At 37.0% G+C, this 13,340-nt stretch overlaps 1 protein-coding gene across 1 annotated transcript in view; it reads right to left on the reverse strand.

The window, feature by feature from the left end:
* LOC141325973 (echinoderm microtubule-associated protein-like 4) overlaps positions 1-13,340 on the reverse strand; it is a 44,916-nt gene that overhangs the window by 26,563 nt on the left and 5,013 nt on the right. The window lies entirely within an intron of this gene.

The following is a 13,340-nucleotide window of genomic DNA, read 5'->3' on the forward strand; positions in this document are numbered from 1 at the left end:
CGGAGAGAGCTGCCTTCAGCCAGTGTTTTCTGTTGTACTGACATGAGAGTCAAGGCTCCGAGCTCTCGGTCTGCGAACTACATCACGAAGCCTCTTTTAAAAGCATTTAAATAAAAACACTCCAGCGACTGTACACAATGCAAACAGAATATCATTTTAAAGAGCTATATTAAGCGCATATGAGCTGTTTCATGTGGTTTACGGATGAGCTTCGGGGCTGGCGTTTCTTCGTCCGTGTTCACAAAACTACATATTTTAAAGGCATTAAAAAAATAAAAAAAACACTCCAGCGATTGAACAATAATTGTAGATTACTGTATGTAAAACGTTAAAATGCTTGCTTATTTGTGCTGCATTTTTGTGGAAACGAATAAGCTAGTAAAGACTGTTTCATATGGTCTCATCGTTTGAACCACGTTAGTTCAACAAAGTACGGCTGTTGTTAACCTCACCAACTAATGACGTATGCTATTTAACTGATTAGAGTTCTCAAAAAATGCAACTGTATTGAACAAAGCACCTAATCACTCACTTAATATTTTTTGTTCCCTGTCATTTCGCTGTATTTTGTGTTTGATTTAGCACAGTTTCCCTCTTATACTCCGAAAGTTCCCTTAGGCATTTGTGCGCATGCGCACTACTCATAAATGGTGCTTTATAGAGGACGCACAAAAATACTGAATAAAATCATTTATATTTAGGTTAAACGTAGGTCATAGCTTGTACTGCCTGTTAGCTTGCAAATTATGCCCAAGAACATAATTTATTAAGCCATATGTCTTGCTAACAAGAAACAATGCTTCTAACCACAGGTCACGTACGAAAAATAATGCCCAGTTTAAGCCATTCCACTCCACTGAAGGGGTGGAGCGGAAAATGAAAATAAATACGGCCTTTTAAAATTTAAATGTTCCAGCGATTTCATTCAGTCAACCCCTTAGAACACACCAAGAGCTAAATTCAGGTGTTTGCAAGTGTGGTGGTTATAAAAATGAAAGTAAACGAATGGAGTAAGGTAAAAATTATAAATCATATTAAATGTAATATTTTTTGCACATACCTATTAGTGTGTAAAAGGGAATATCTTGTCTTTGACGATTGATGCTGAAGTTTGTGAGTGATCATTTAATTAGCTTGCCTTGTTCGCGAGTGTTCGCCTGTGGGGGGAGGGGCATGCTGCTCAATTAATACACAGCTTCAGAAGAAGACGCAGCAGCTCCGTCTCTTGTGGTTTTTTTCTTAACTGTTTATTTCCCCTCATCAGGTATGGAGTGTACATACATGCACTGAAGTTGTCTTAAACATGCAAACAGCAGTTTGTGATATGAATGTCATTGTTTATAGTGTTGTATGAGTTGTTACCGAGTGTTGGAGCGTTATACCATTTCGGCTAGTTATGCTAATCGGAGACGATGCGGTCGTGGCCATACTTTTCTGACTAAAGTAATTAAATATGCTATCAGTTAATTCGGGTGACAAGAAATGTTACTACAGTAAGTTGTACGTTATCTGTGTTTTAACTGTTTTTAAAGAGTATTTGTTTCATAACCATTCATAAAATGTGAGAAACACTAATTGAATGAAAGCTGTATTTTATTTCCCCTGTTTTTATACAGAAAAACATACAACATGAACAAGTTAATGTTACATTCCTGTTAATTGTCACTGATTGCTATTTGTGATGTCAGATGTTGTAAAAAGGAAATACTTTTTGCATGTTGCTCAATTAATACACAGCTTCAGAAGAAGACGCAGCAGCTCCGTCTCTTGTGTTTTTTTTCTTAACTGTTTATTTCCCCTCATCAGGCGGTGAGGGTACTACACAAGCAGTTTCATTTAAAACGGAGAGAGCTGCCTTCAGCCAGTGTTTTCTGTTGTACTGACATGAGAGTCAAGGCTCCGAGCTCTCGGTCTGCGAACTACATCACGAAGCCTCTTTTAAAAGCATTTAAATAAAAACACTCCAGCGACTGTACACAATGCAAACAGAATATCATTTTAAAGAGCTATATTAAGCGCATATGAGCTGTTTTATGTGGTTTACGGATGAGCTTCGGGGCTGGCGTTTCTTCGTCCGTGTTCACAAAACTACATATTTTAAAGGCATTAAAAACATAAAAAAAACACTCCAGCGATTGAACAATAATTGTAGATTACTGTATGTAAAACGTTAAAATGCTTGCTTATTTGTGCTGCATTTTTGTGGAAACGAATAAGCTAGTAAAGACTGTTTCATATGGTCTCATCGTTTGAACCACGTTAGTTCAACAAAGTACGGCTGTTGTTAACCTCACCAACTAATAACGTATGCTATTTAACTGATTAGAGTTCTCAAAAAATGCAACTGTATTGAACAAAGCACCTAATCACTCACTTAATATTTTTTGTTCCCTGTCATTTCGCTGTATTTTGTGTTTGATTTAGCACAGTTTCCCTCTTATACTCCGAAAGTTCCCTTAGGCATTTGTGCGCATGCGCACTACTCATAAATGGTGCTTTATAGAGGACGCACAAAAATACTGAATAAAATCATTTATATTTAGGTTAAACGTAGGTCATAGCTTGTACTGCCTGTTAGCTTGCAAATTATGCCCAAGAACATAATTTATTAAGCCATATGTCTTGCTAACAAGAAACAATGCTTCTAACCACAGGTCACGTACGAAAAATAATGCCCAGTTTAAGCCATTCCACTCCACTGAAGGGGTGGAGCGGAAAATGAAAATAAATACGGCCTTTTAAAATTTAAATGTTCCAGCGATTTCATTCAGTCAACCCCTTAGAACACACCAAGAGCTAAATTCAGGTGTTTGCAAGTGTGGTGGTTATAAAAATGAAAGTAAACGAATGGAGTAAGGTAAAAATTATAAATCATATTAAATGTAATATTTTTTGCACATACCTATTAGTGTGTAAAAGGGAATATCTTGTCTTTGACGATTGATGCTGAAGTTTGTGAGTGATCATTTAATTAGCTTGCCTTGTTCGCGAGTGTTCGCCTGTGGGGGGAGGGGCATGCTGCTCAATTAATACACAGCTTCAGAAGAAGACGCAGCAGCTCCGTCTCTTGTGGTTTTTTTCTTAACTGTTTATTTCCCCTCATCAGGTATGGAGTGTACATACATGCACTGAAGTTGTCTTAAACATGCAAACAGCAGTTTGTGATATGAATGTCATTGTTTATAGTGTTGTATGAGTTGTTACCGAGTGTTGGAGCGTTATACCATTTCGGCTAGTTATGCTAATCGGAGACGATGCGGTCGTGGCCATACTTTTCTGACTAAAGTAATTAAATATGCTATCAGTTAATTCGGGTGACAAGAAATGTTACTACAGTAAGTTGTACGTTATCTGTGTTTTAACTGTTTTTAAAGAGTATTTGTTTCATAACCATTCATAAAATGTGAGAAACACTAATTGAATGAAAGCTGTATTTTATTTCCCCTGTTTTTATACAGAAAAACATTCAACATGAACAAGTTAATGTTACATTCCTGTTAATTGTCACTGATTGCTATTTGTGATGTCAGATGTTGTAAAAAGGAAATACTTTTTGCATGTTGCTCAATTAATACACAGCTTCAGAAGAAGACGCAGCAGCTCCGTCTCTTGTGTTTTTTTTCTTAACTGTTTATTTCCCCTCATCAGGCGGTGAGGGTACTACACAAGCAGTTTCATTTAAAACGGAGAGAGCTGCCTTCAGCCAGTGTTTTCTGTTGTACTGACATGAGAGTCAAGGCTCCGAGCTCTCGGTCTGCGAACTACATCACGAAGCCTCTTTTAAAAGCATTTAAATAAAAACACTCCAGCGACTGTACACAATGCAAACAGAATATCATTTTAAAGAGCTATATTAAGCGCATATGAGCTGTTTTTATGTGGTTTACGGATGAGCTTCGGGGCTGGCGTTTCTTCGTCCGTGTTCACAAAACTACATATTTTAAAGGCATTAAAAACATAAAAAAACACTCCAGCGATTGAACAATAATTGTAGATTACTGTATGTAAAACGTTAAAATGCTTGCTTATTTGTGCTGCATTTTTGTGGAAACGAATAAGCTAGTAAAGACTGTTTCATATGGTCTCATCGTTTGAACCACGTTAGTTCAACAAAGTACGGCTGTTGTTAACCTCACCAACTAATAACGTATGCTATTTAACTGATTAGAGTTCTCAAAAAATGCAACTGTATTGAACAAAGCACCTAATCACTCACTTAATATTTTTTGTTCCCTGTCATTTCGCTGTATTTTGTGTTTGATTTAGCACAGTTTCCCTCTTATACTCCGAAAGTTCCCTTAGGCATTTGTGCGCATGCGCACTACTCATAAATGGTGCTTTATAGAGGACGCACAAAAATACTGAATAAAATCATTTATATTTAGGTTAAACGTAGGTCATAGCTTGTACTGCCTGTTAGCTTGCAAATTATGCCCAAGAACATAATTTATTAAGCCATATGTCTTGCTAACAAGAAACAATGCTTCTAACCACAGGTCACGTACGAAAAATAATGCCCAGTTTAAGCCATTCCACTCCACTGAAGGGGTGGAGCGGAAAATGAAAATAAATACGGCCTTTTAAAATTTAAATGTTCCAGCGATTTCATTCAGTCAACCCCTTAGAACACACCAAGAGCTAAATTCAGGTGTTTGCAAGCAGTTTCATTTAAAACGGAGAGAGCTGCCTTCAGCCAGTGTTTTCTGTTGTACTGACATGAGAGTCAAGGCTCCGAGCTCTCGGTCTGCGAACTACATCACGAAGCCTCTTTTAAAAGCATTTAAATAAAAACACTCCAGCGACTGTACACAATGCAAACAGAATATCATTTTAAAGAGCTATATTAAGCGCATATGAGCTGTTTCATGTGGTTTACGGATGAGCTTCGGGGCTGGCGTTTCTTCGTCCGTGTTCACAAAACTACATATTTTAAAGGCATTAAAAAAATAAAAAAAACACTCCAGCGATTGAACAATAATTGTAGATTACTGTATGTAAAACGTTAAAATGCTTGCTTATTTGTGCTGCATTTTTGTGGAAACGAATAAGCTAGTAAAGACTGTTTCATATGGTCTCATCGTTTGAACCACGTTAGTTCAACAAAGTACGGCTGTTGTTAACCTCACCAACTAATGACGTATGCTATTTAACTGATTAGAGTTCTCAAAAAATGCAACTGTATTGAACAAAGCACCTAATCACTCACTTAATATTTTTTGTTCCCTGTCATTTCGCTGTATTTTGTGTTTGATTTAGCACAGTTTCCCTCTTATACTCCGAAAGTTCCCTTAGGCATTTGTGCGCATGCGCACTACTCATAAATGGTGCTTTATAGAGGACGCACAAAAATACTGAATAAAATCATTTATATTTAGGTTAAACGTAGGTCATAGCTTGTACTGCCTGTTAGCTTGCAAATTATGCCCAAGAACATAATTTATTAAGCCATATGTCTTGCTAACAAGAAACAATGCTTCTAACCACAGGTCACGTACGAAAAATAATGCCCAGTTTAAGCCATTCCACTCCACTGAAGGGGTGGAGCGGAAAATGAAAATAAATACGGCCTTTTAAAATTTAAATGTTCCAGCGATTTCATTCAGTCAACCCCTTAGAACACACCAAGAGCTAAATTCAGGTGTTTGCAAGTGTGGTGGTTATAAAAATGAAAGTAAACGAATGGAGTAAGGTAAAAATTATAAATCATATTAAATGTAATATTTTTTGCACATACCTATTAGTGTGTAAAAGGGAATATCTTGTCTTTGACGATTGATGCTGAAGTTTGTGAGTGATCATTTAATTAGCTTGCCTTGTTCGCGAGTGTTCGCCTGTGGGGGGAGGGGCATGCTGCTCAATTAATACACAGCTTCAGAAGAAGACGCAGCAGCTCCGTCTCTTGTGGTTTTTTTCTTAACTGTTTATTTCCCCTCATCAGGTATGGAGTGTACATACATGCACTGAAGTTGTCTTAAACATGCAAACAGCAGTTTGTGATATGAATGTCATTGTTTATAGTGTTGTATGAGTTGTTACCGAGTGTTGGAGCGTTATACCATTTCGGCTAGTTATGCTAATCGGAGACGATGCGGTCGTGGCCATACTTTTCTGACTAAAGTAATTAAATATGCTATCAGTTAATTCGGGTGACAAGAAATGTTACTACAGTAAGTTGTACGTTATCTGTGTTTTAACTGTTTTTAAAGAGTATTTGTTTCATAACCATTCATAAAATGTGAGAAACACTAATTGAATGAAAGCTGTATTTTATTTCCCCTGTTTTTATACAGAAAAACATTCAACATGAACAAGTTAATGTTACATTCCTGTTAATTGTCACTGATTGCTATTTGTGATGTCAGATGTTGTAAAAAGGAAATACTTTTTGCATGTTGCTCAATTAATACACAGCTTCAGAAGAAGACGCAGCAGCTCCGTCTCTTGTGTTTTTTTTCTTAACTGTTTATTTCCCCTCATCAGGCGGTGAGGGTACTACACAAGCAGTTTCATTTAAAACGGAGAGAGCTGCCTTCAGCCAGTGTTTTCTGTTGTACTGACATGAGAGTCAAGGCTCCGAGCTCTCGGTCTGCGAACTACATCACGAAGCCTCTTTTAAAAGCATTTAAATAAAAACACTCCAGCGACTGTACACAATGCAAACAGAATATCATTTTAAAGAGCTATATTAAGCGCATATGAGCTGTTTCATGTGGTTTACGGATGAGCTTCGGGGCTGGCGTTTCTTCGTCCGTGTTCACAAAACTACATATTTTAAAGGCATTAAAAAAATAAAAAAAACACTCCAGCGATTGAACAATAATTGTAGACTAGAAGCTAAAGTTCGATGACAAACTTTAAATGTTGGCTTGGAGAAGCAAACCGGGCAGCCTTCGGGCAAAAGGTCCAGCCCAGAACACTTAGAGCTCTCTGATTGAATTGTTGCTAGTAAAAATGCTATTACGATAAGTAATGCTTAGTATATTTTAGGTTAAAACAGCTTGCCATAGTGGATTTATGTGTATTTTAGGTTAAAACGGCTTGCCATACAACAAGTGTGCAGCGCGTGCTTGAAAGCGTTGCTGTGCGGTTGAGCCTAAAAGCATTAATAAGCAAGCATTTAAGCTGTGTAATATATTACTCTACAATTATTGTGTTTAATCGCTGGAGTGTTTGTATTAAAATACCTTTAAAAGACGTGCAAATGATGTCTTTGTTAACAGACACATAAATGCAGCCGTGCACCTCATGTTAGTTAAGCCTATGAAAAACGTCATTTGCACCCAATGCAGGTCTTTAAAAAATTCTTCTATATTTATTGTGTTGAATCGCTGGAGTGTTTTTATTTAAATGCCTTTAAAAGACGTGCAGTCATGTATAATTCTCAGTCGGACATCTCGGAGCTCATGTCTAACACACTGCTGAATGCAGCGCTTTCTGTATGAAAAAAAAATAGTCACAAACAACTGCATTTAGCTGTTGATATTTTCTAATGGGTTGACTGAAATCGCTGCAATAATGTAATTTTAAAGGCGGTCAAATTTGTGCAAATTTTGTCGTTCGTATCCATGTAAACTCGTTGAAAGCAATCTGTACGCGGTGAAGGAAATGCTTAGGGGTTTCAATAAATTCGCTCAAACAGCTGAATTCAGGTCTTGATGTGTTCTAATGGGTATTTACAATTAAATGGCTGGAATATTGTAATTTTAAAGGCGTTATTTATATGCATTTTCCACCGAAATCAAAGTGAAAGTAAGTCTCAGCTCGGTAACATGTTCGTTTGTGAAACTGAAAAGCTCATTTGCAGCTAAGGTAGTTCTTTAAAATATTCTTGTATATTTATTGTGTTGGATCGCTGGAGTGTTTTTATTTAAATGCTTTTAAAAGACGTGCAGTCATAATTCTCAGTCGGGTAAGTTAGCTCCGAGCCGTGAAAGCTCGTCTGTATAACACATTTGCTGAAGACAATGCTTTAACTTTGAAATAAAACAGATCACAAAAGGCTGATTTGTTGATGTGTTCTAATGGGTATTTACAAACAAATCGCTGAAATATATTTATTTTAAAGGCGTTCTAATTCGTGCAATTTATGTTGTTTGTGAGCACATGTCGAGAGAGAGAGAAGACTAGTGCTGACGGCTTGTACAAGCGCTGAAGGGTGCGAGCTTTTCTTTTACAAGAACTACTCACAAACCACTGAATTTAGCTGTTGATATGTTCTAATGGGTATTTAGAGTTAAATCGCTGTAATATTAGAATTTTTAAGGCGGTATTTATTTGTATTTCCACCGATTTCAGAGTGACTGTAAGCAAGAGGTTTGAGTCCCGCCTCTTCAGTGGAGAGGTATTGCGCCTTTAGATGGCGCATTTTTTCTCAGCCCATTGAAATCCCATAGAAATTTTTCATGTAAAAAAATTAATATTAAATCAACTGTAAGTCTGATCATTCCAAAAAGATATAGCAACACTTTGGTGACCAGGGCCCAGGGCTCCGCCGAGTTTGGGGCTTGTAGCCTTAAAGCTCTAGGAGGAGTAGCGTATAGAATTTTAGTCTCAGAAGAAGTTTAATAATAATAATAAGTTTAAATAGCATAACAATATGTTGGCTTCTCCAAGCCAACATAATTACTGTATGTAAAACGTTAAAATGCTTGCTTATTTGTGCTGCATTTTTGTGGAAACGAATAAGCTAGTAAAGACTGTTTCATATGGTCTCATCGTTTGAACCACGTTAGTTCAACAAAGTACGGCTGTTGTTAACCTCACCAACTAATGACGTATGCTATTTAACTGATTAGAGTTCTCAAAAAATGCAACTGTATTGAACAAAGCACCTAATCACTCACTTAATATTTTTTGTTCCCTGTCATTTCGCTGTATTTTGTGTTTGATTTAGCACAGTTTCCCTCTTATACTCCGAAAGTTCCCTTAGGCATTTGTGCGCATGCGCACTACTCATAAATGGTGCTTTATAGAGGACGCACAAAAATACTGAATAAAATCATTTATATTTAGGTTAAACGTAGGTCATAGCTTGTACTGCCTGTTAGCTTGCAAATTATGCCCAAGAACATAATTTATTAAGCCATATGTCTTGCTAACAAGAAACAATGCTTCTAACCACAGGTCACGTACGAAAAATAATGCCCAGTTTAAGCCATTCCACTCCACTGAAGGGGTGGAGCGGAAAATGAAAATAAATACGGCCTTTTAAAATTTAAATGTTCCAGCGATTTCATTCAGTCAACCCCTTAGAACACACCAAGAGCTAAATTCAGGTGTTTGCAAGTGTGGTGGTTATAAAAATGAAAGTAAACGAATGGAGTAAGGTAAAAATTATAAATCATATTAAATGTAATATTTTTTGCACATACCTATTAGTGTGTAAAAGGGAATATCTTGTCTTTGACGATTGATGCTGAAGTTTGTGAGTGATCATTTAATTAGCTTGCCTTGTTCGCGAGTGTTCGCCTGTGGGGGGAGGGGCATGCTGCTCAATTAATACACAGCTTCAGAAGAAGACGCAGCAGCTCCGTCTCTTGTGGTTTTTTTCTTAACTGTTTATTTCCCCTCATCAGGTATGGAGTGTACATACATGCACTGAAGTTGTCTTAAACATGCAAACAGCAGTTTGTGATATGAATGTCATTGTTTATAGTGTTGTATGAGTTGTTACCGAGTGTTGGAGCGTTATACCATTTCGGCTAGTTATGCTAATCGGAGACGATGCGGTCGTGGCCATACTTTTCTGACTAAAGTAATTAAATATGCTATCAGTTAATTCGGGTGACAAGAAATGTTACTACAGTAAGTTGTACGTTATCTGTGTTTTAACTGTTTTTAAAGAGTATTTGTTTCATAACCATTCATAAAATGTGAGAAACACTAATTGAATGAAAGCTGTATTTTATTTCCCCTGTTTTTATACAGAAAAACATTCAACATGAACAAGTTAATGTTACATTCCTGTTAATTGTCACTGATTGCTATTTGTGATGTCAGATGTTGTAAAAAGGAAATACTTTTTGCATGTTGCTCAATTAATACACAGCTTCAGAAGAAGACGCAGCAGCTCCGTCTCTTGTGTTTTTTTTCTTAACTGTTTATTTCCCCTCATCAGGCGGTGAGGGTACTACACAAGCAGTTTCATTTAAAACGGAGAGAGCTGCCTTCAGCCAGTGTTTTCTGTTGTACTGACATGAGAGTCAAGGCTCCGAGCTCTCGGTCTGCGAACTACATCACGAAGCCTCTTTTAAAAGCATTTAAATAAAAACACTCCAGCGACTGTACACAATGCAAACAGAATATCATTTTAAAGAGCTATATTAAGCGCATATGAGCTGTTTTATGTGGTTTACGGATGAGCTTCGGGGCTGGCGTTTCTTCGTCCGTGTTCACAAAACTACATATTTTAAAGGCATTAAAAACATAAAAAAACACTCCAGCGATTGAACAATAATTGTAGATTACTGTATGTAAAACGTTAAAATGCTTGCTTATTTGTGCTGCATTTTTGTGGAAACGAATAAGCTAGTAAAGACTGTTTCATATGGTCTCATCGTTTGAACCACGTTAGTTCAACAAAGTACGGCTGTTGTTAACCTCACCAACTAATAACGTATGCTATTTAACTGATTAGAGTTCTCAAAAAATGCAACTGTATTGAACAAAGCACCTAATCACTCACTTGATATTTTTTGTTCCCTGTCATTTCGCTGTATTTTGTGTTTGATTTAGCACAGTTTCCCTCTTATACTCCGAAAGTTCCCTTAGGCATTTGTGCGCATGCGCACTACTCATAAATGGTGCTTTATAGAGGACGCACAAAAATACTGAATAAAATCATTTATATTTAGGTTAAACGTAGGTCATAGCTTGTACTGCCTGTTAGCTTGCAAATTATGCCCAAGAACATAATTTATTAAGCCATATGTCTTGCTAACAAGAAACAATGCTTCTAACCACAGGTCACGTACGAAAAATAATGCCCAGTTTAAGCCATTCCACTCCACTGAAGGGGTGGAGCGGAAAATGAAAATAAATACGGCCTTTTAAAATTTAAATGTTCCAGCGATTTCATTCAGTCAACCCCTTAGAACACACCAAGAGCTAAATTCAGGTGTTTGCAAGTGTGGTGGTTATAAAAATGAAAGTAAACGAATGGAGTAAGGTAAAAATTATAAATCATATTAAATGTAATATTTTTTGCACATACCTATTAGTGTGTAAAAGGGAATATCTTGTCTTTGACGATTGATGCTGAAGTTTGTGAGTGATCATTTAATTAGCTTGCCTTGTTCGCGAGTGTTCGCCTGTGGGGGGAGGGGCATGCTGCTCAATTAATACACAGCTTCAGAAGAAGACGCAGCAGCTCCGTCTCTTGTGGTTTTTTTCTTAACTGTTTATTTCCCCTCATCAGGTATGGAGTGTACATACATGCACTGAAGTTGTCTTAAACATGCAAACAGCAGTTTGTGATATGAATGTCATTGTTTATAGTGTTGTATGAGTTGTTACCGAGTGTTGGAGCGTTATACCATTTCGGCTAGTTATGCTAATCGGAGACGATGCGGTCGTGGCCATACTTTTCTGACTAAAGTAATTAAATATGCTATCAGTTAATTCGGGTGACAAGAAATGTTACTACAGTAAGTTGTACGTTATCTGTGTTTTAACTGTTTTTAAAGAGTATTTGTTTCATAACCATTCATAAAATGTGAGAAACACTAATTGAATGAAAGCTGTATTTTATTTCCCCTGTTTTTATACAGAAAAACATTCAACATGAACAAGTTAATGTTACATTCCTGTTAATTGTCACTGATTGCTATTTGTGATGTCAGATGTTGTAAAAAGGAAATACTTTTTGCATGTTGCTCAATTAATACACAGCTTCAGAAGAAGACGCAGCAGCTCCGTCTCTTGTGTTTTTTTTCTTAACTGTTTATTTCCCCTCATCAGGCGGTGAGGGTACTACACAAGCAGTTTCATTTAAAACGGAGAGAGCTGCCTTCAGCCAGTGTTTTCTGTTGTACTGACATGAGAGTCAAGGCTCCGAGCTCTCGGTCTGCGAACTACATCACGAAGCCTCTTTTAAAAGCATTTAAATAAAAACACTCCAGCGACTGTACACAATGCAAACAGAATATCATTTTAAAGAGCTATATTAAGCGCATATGAGCTGTTTCATGTGGTTTACGGATGAGCTTCGGGGCTGGCGTTTCTTCGTCCGTGTTCACAAAACTACATATTTTAAAGGCATTAAAAACATAAAAAAACACTCCAGCGATTGAACAATAATTGTAGATTACTGTATGTAAAACGTTAAAATGCTTGCTTATTTGTGCTGCATTTTTGTGGAAACGAATAAGCTAGTAAAGACTGTTTCATATGGTCTCATCGTTTGAACCACGTTAGTTCAACAAAGTACGGCTGTTGTTAACCTCACCAACTAATAACGTATGCTATTTAACTGATTAGAGTTCTCAAAAAATGCAACTGTATTGAACAAAGCACCTAATCACTCACTTAATATTTTTTGTTCCCTGTCATTTCGCTGTATTTTGTGTTTGATTTAGCACAGTTTCCCTCTTATACTCCGAAAGTTCCCTTAGGCATTTGTGCGCATGCGCACTACTCATAAATGGTGCTTTATAGAGGACGCACAAAAATACTGAATAAAATCATTTATATTTAGGTTAAACGTAGGTCATAGCTTGTACTGCCTGTTAGCTTGCAAATTATGCCCAAGAACATAATTTATTAAGCCATATGTCTTGCTAACAAGAAACAATGCTTCTAACCACAGGTCACGTACGAAAAATAATGCCCAGTTTAAGCCATTCCACTCCACTGAAGGGGTGGAGCGGAAAATGAAAATAAATACGGCCTTTTAAAATTTAAATGTTCCAGCGATTTCATTCAGTCAACCCCTTAGAACACACCAAGAGCTAAATTCAGGTGTTTGCAAGTGTGGTGGTTATAAAAATGAAAGTAAACGAATGGAGTAAGGTAAAAATTATAAATCATATTAAATGTAATATTTTTTGCACATACCTATTAGTGTGTAAAAGGGAATATCTTGTCTTTGACGATTGATGCTGAAGTTTGTGAGTGATCATTTAATTAGCTTGCCTTGTTCGCCAGTGTTCGCCTGTGGGGGGAGGGGCATGCTGCTCAATTAATACACAGCTTCAGAAGAAGACGCAGCAGCTCCGTCTCTTGTGGTTTTTTTCTTAACTGTTTATTTCCCCTCATCAGGTATGGAGTGTACATACATGCACTGAAGTTGTCTTAAACATGCAAACAGCAGTTTGTGATATGAATGTCATTGTTTATAGTGT

The sequence above is a fragment of the Garra rufa genome, chromosome 2, assembly GCF_049309525.1.
Source record: "Garra rufa chromosome 2, GarRuf1.0, whole genome shotgun sequence".
Classification (NCBI taxonomy): domain Eukaryota; kingdom Metazoa; phylum Chordata; class Actinopteri; order Cypriniformes; family Cyprinidae; genus Garra; species Garra rufa.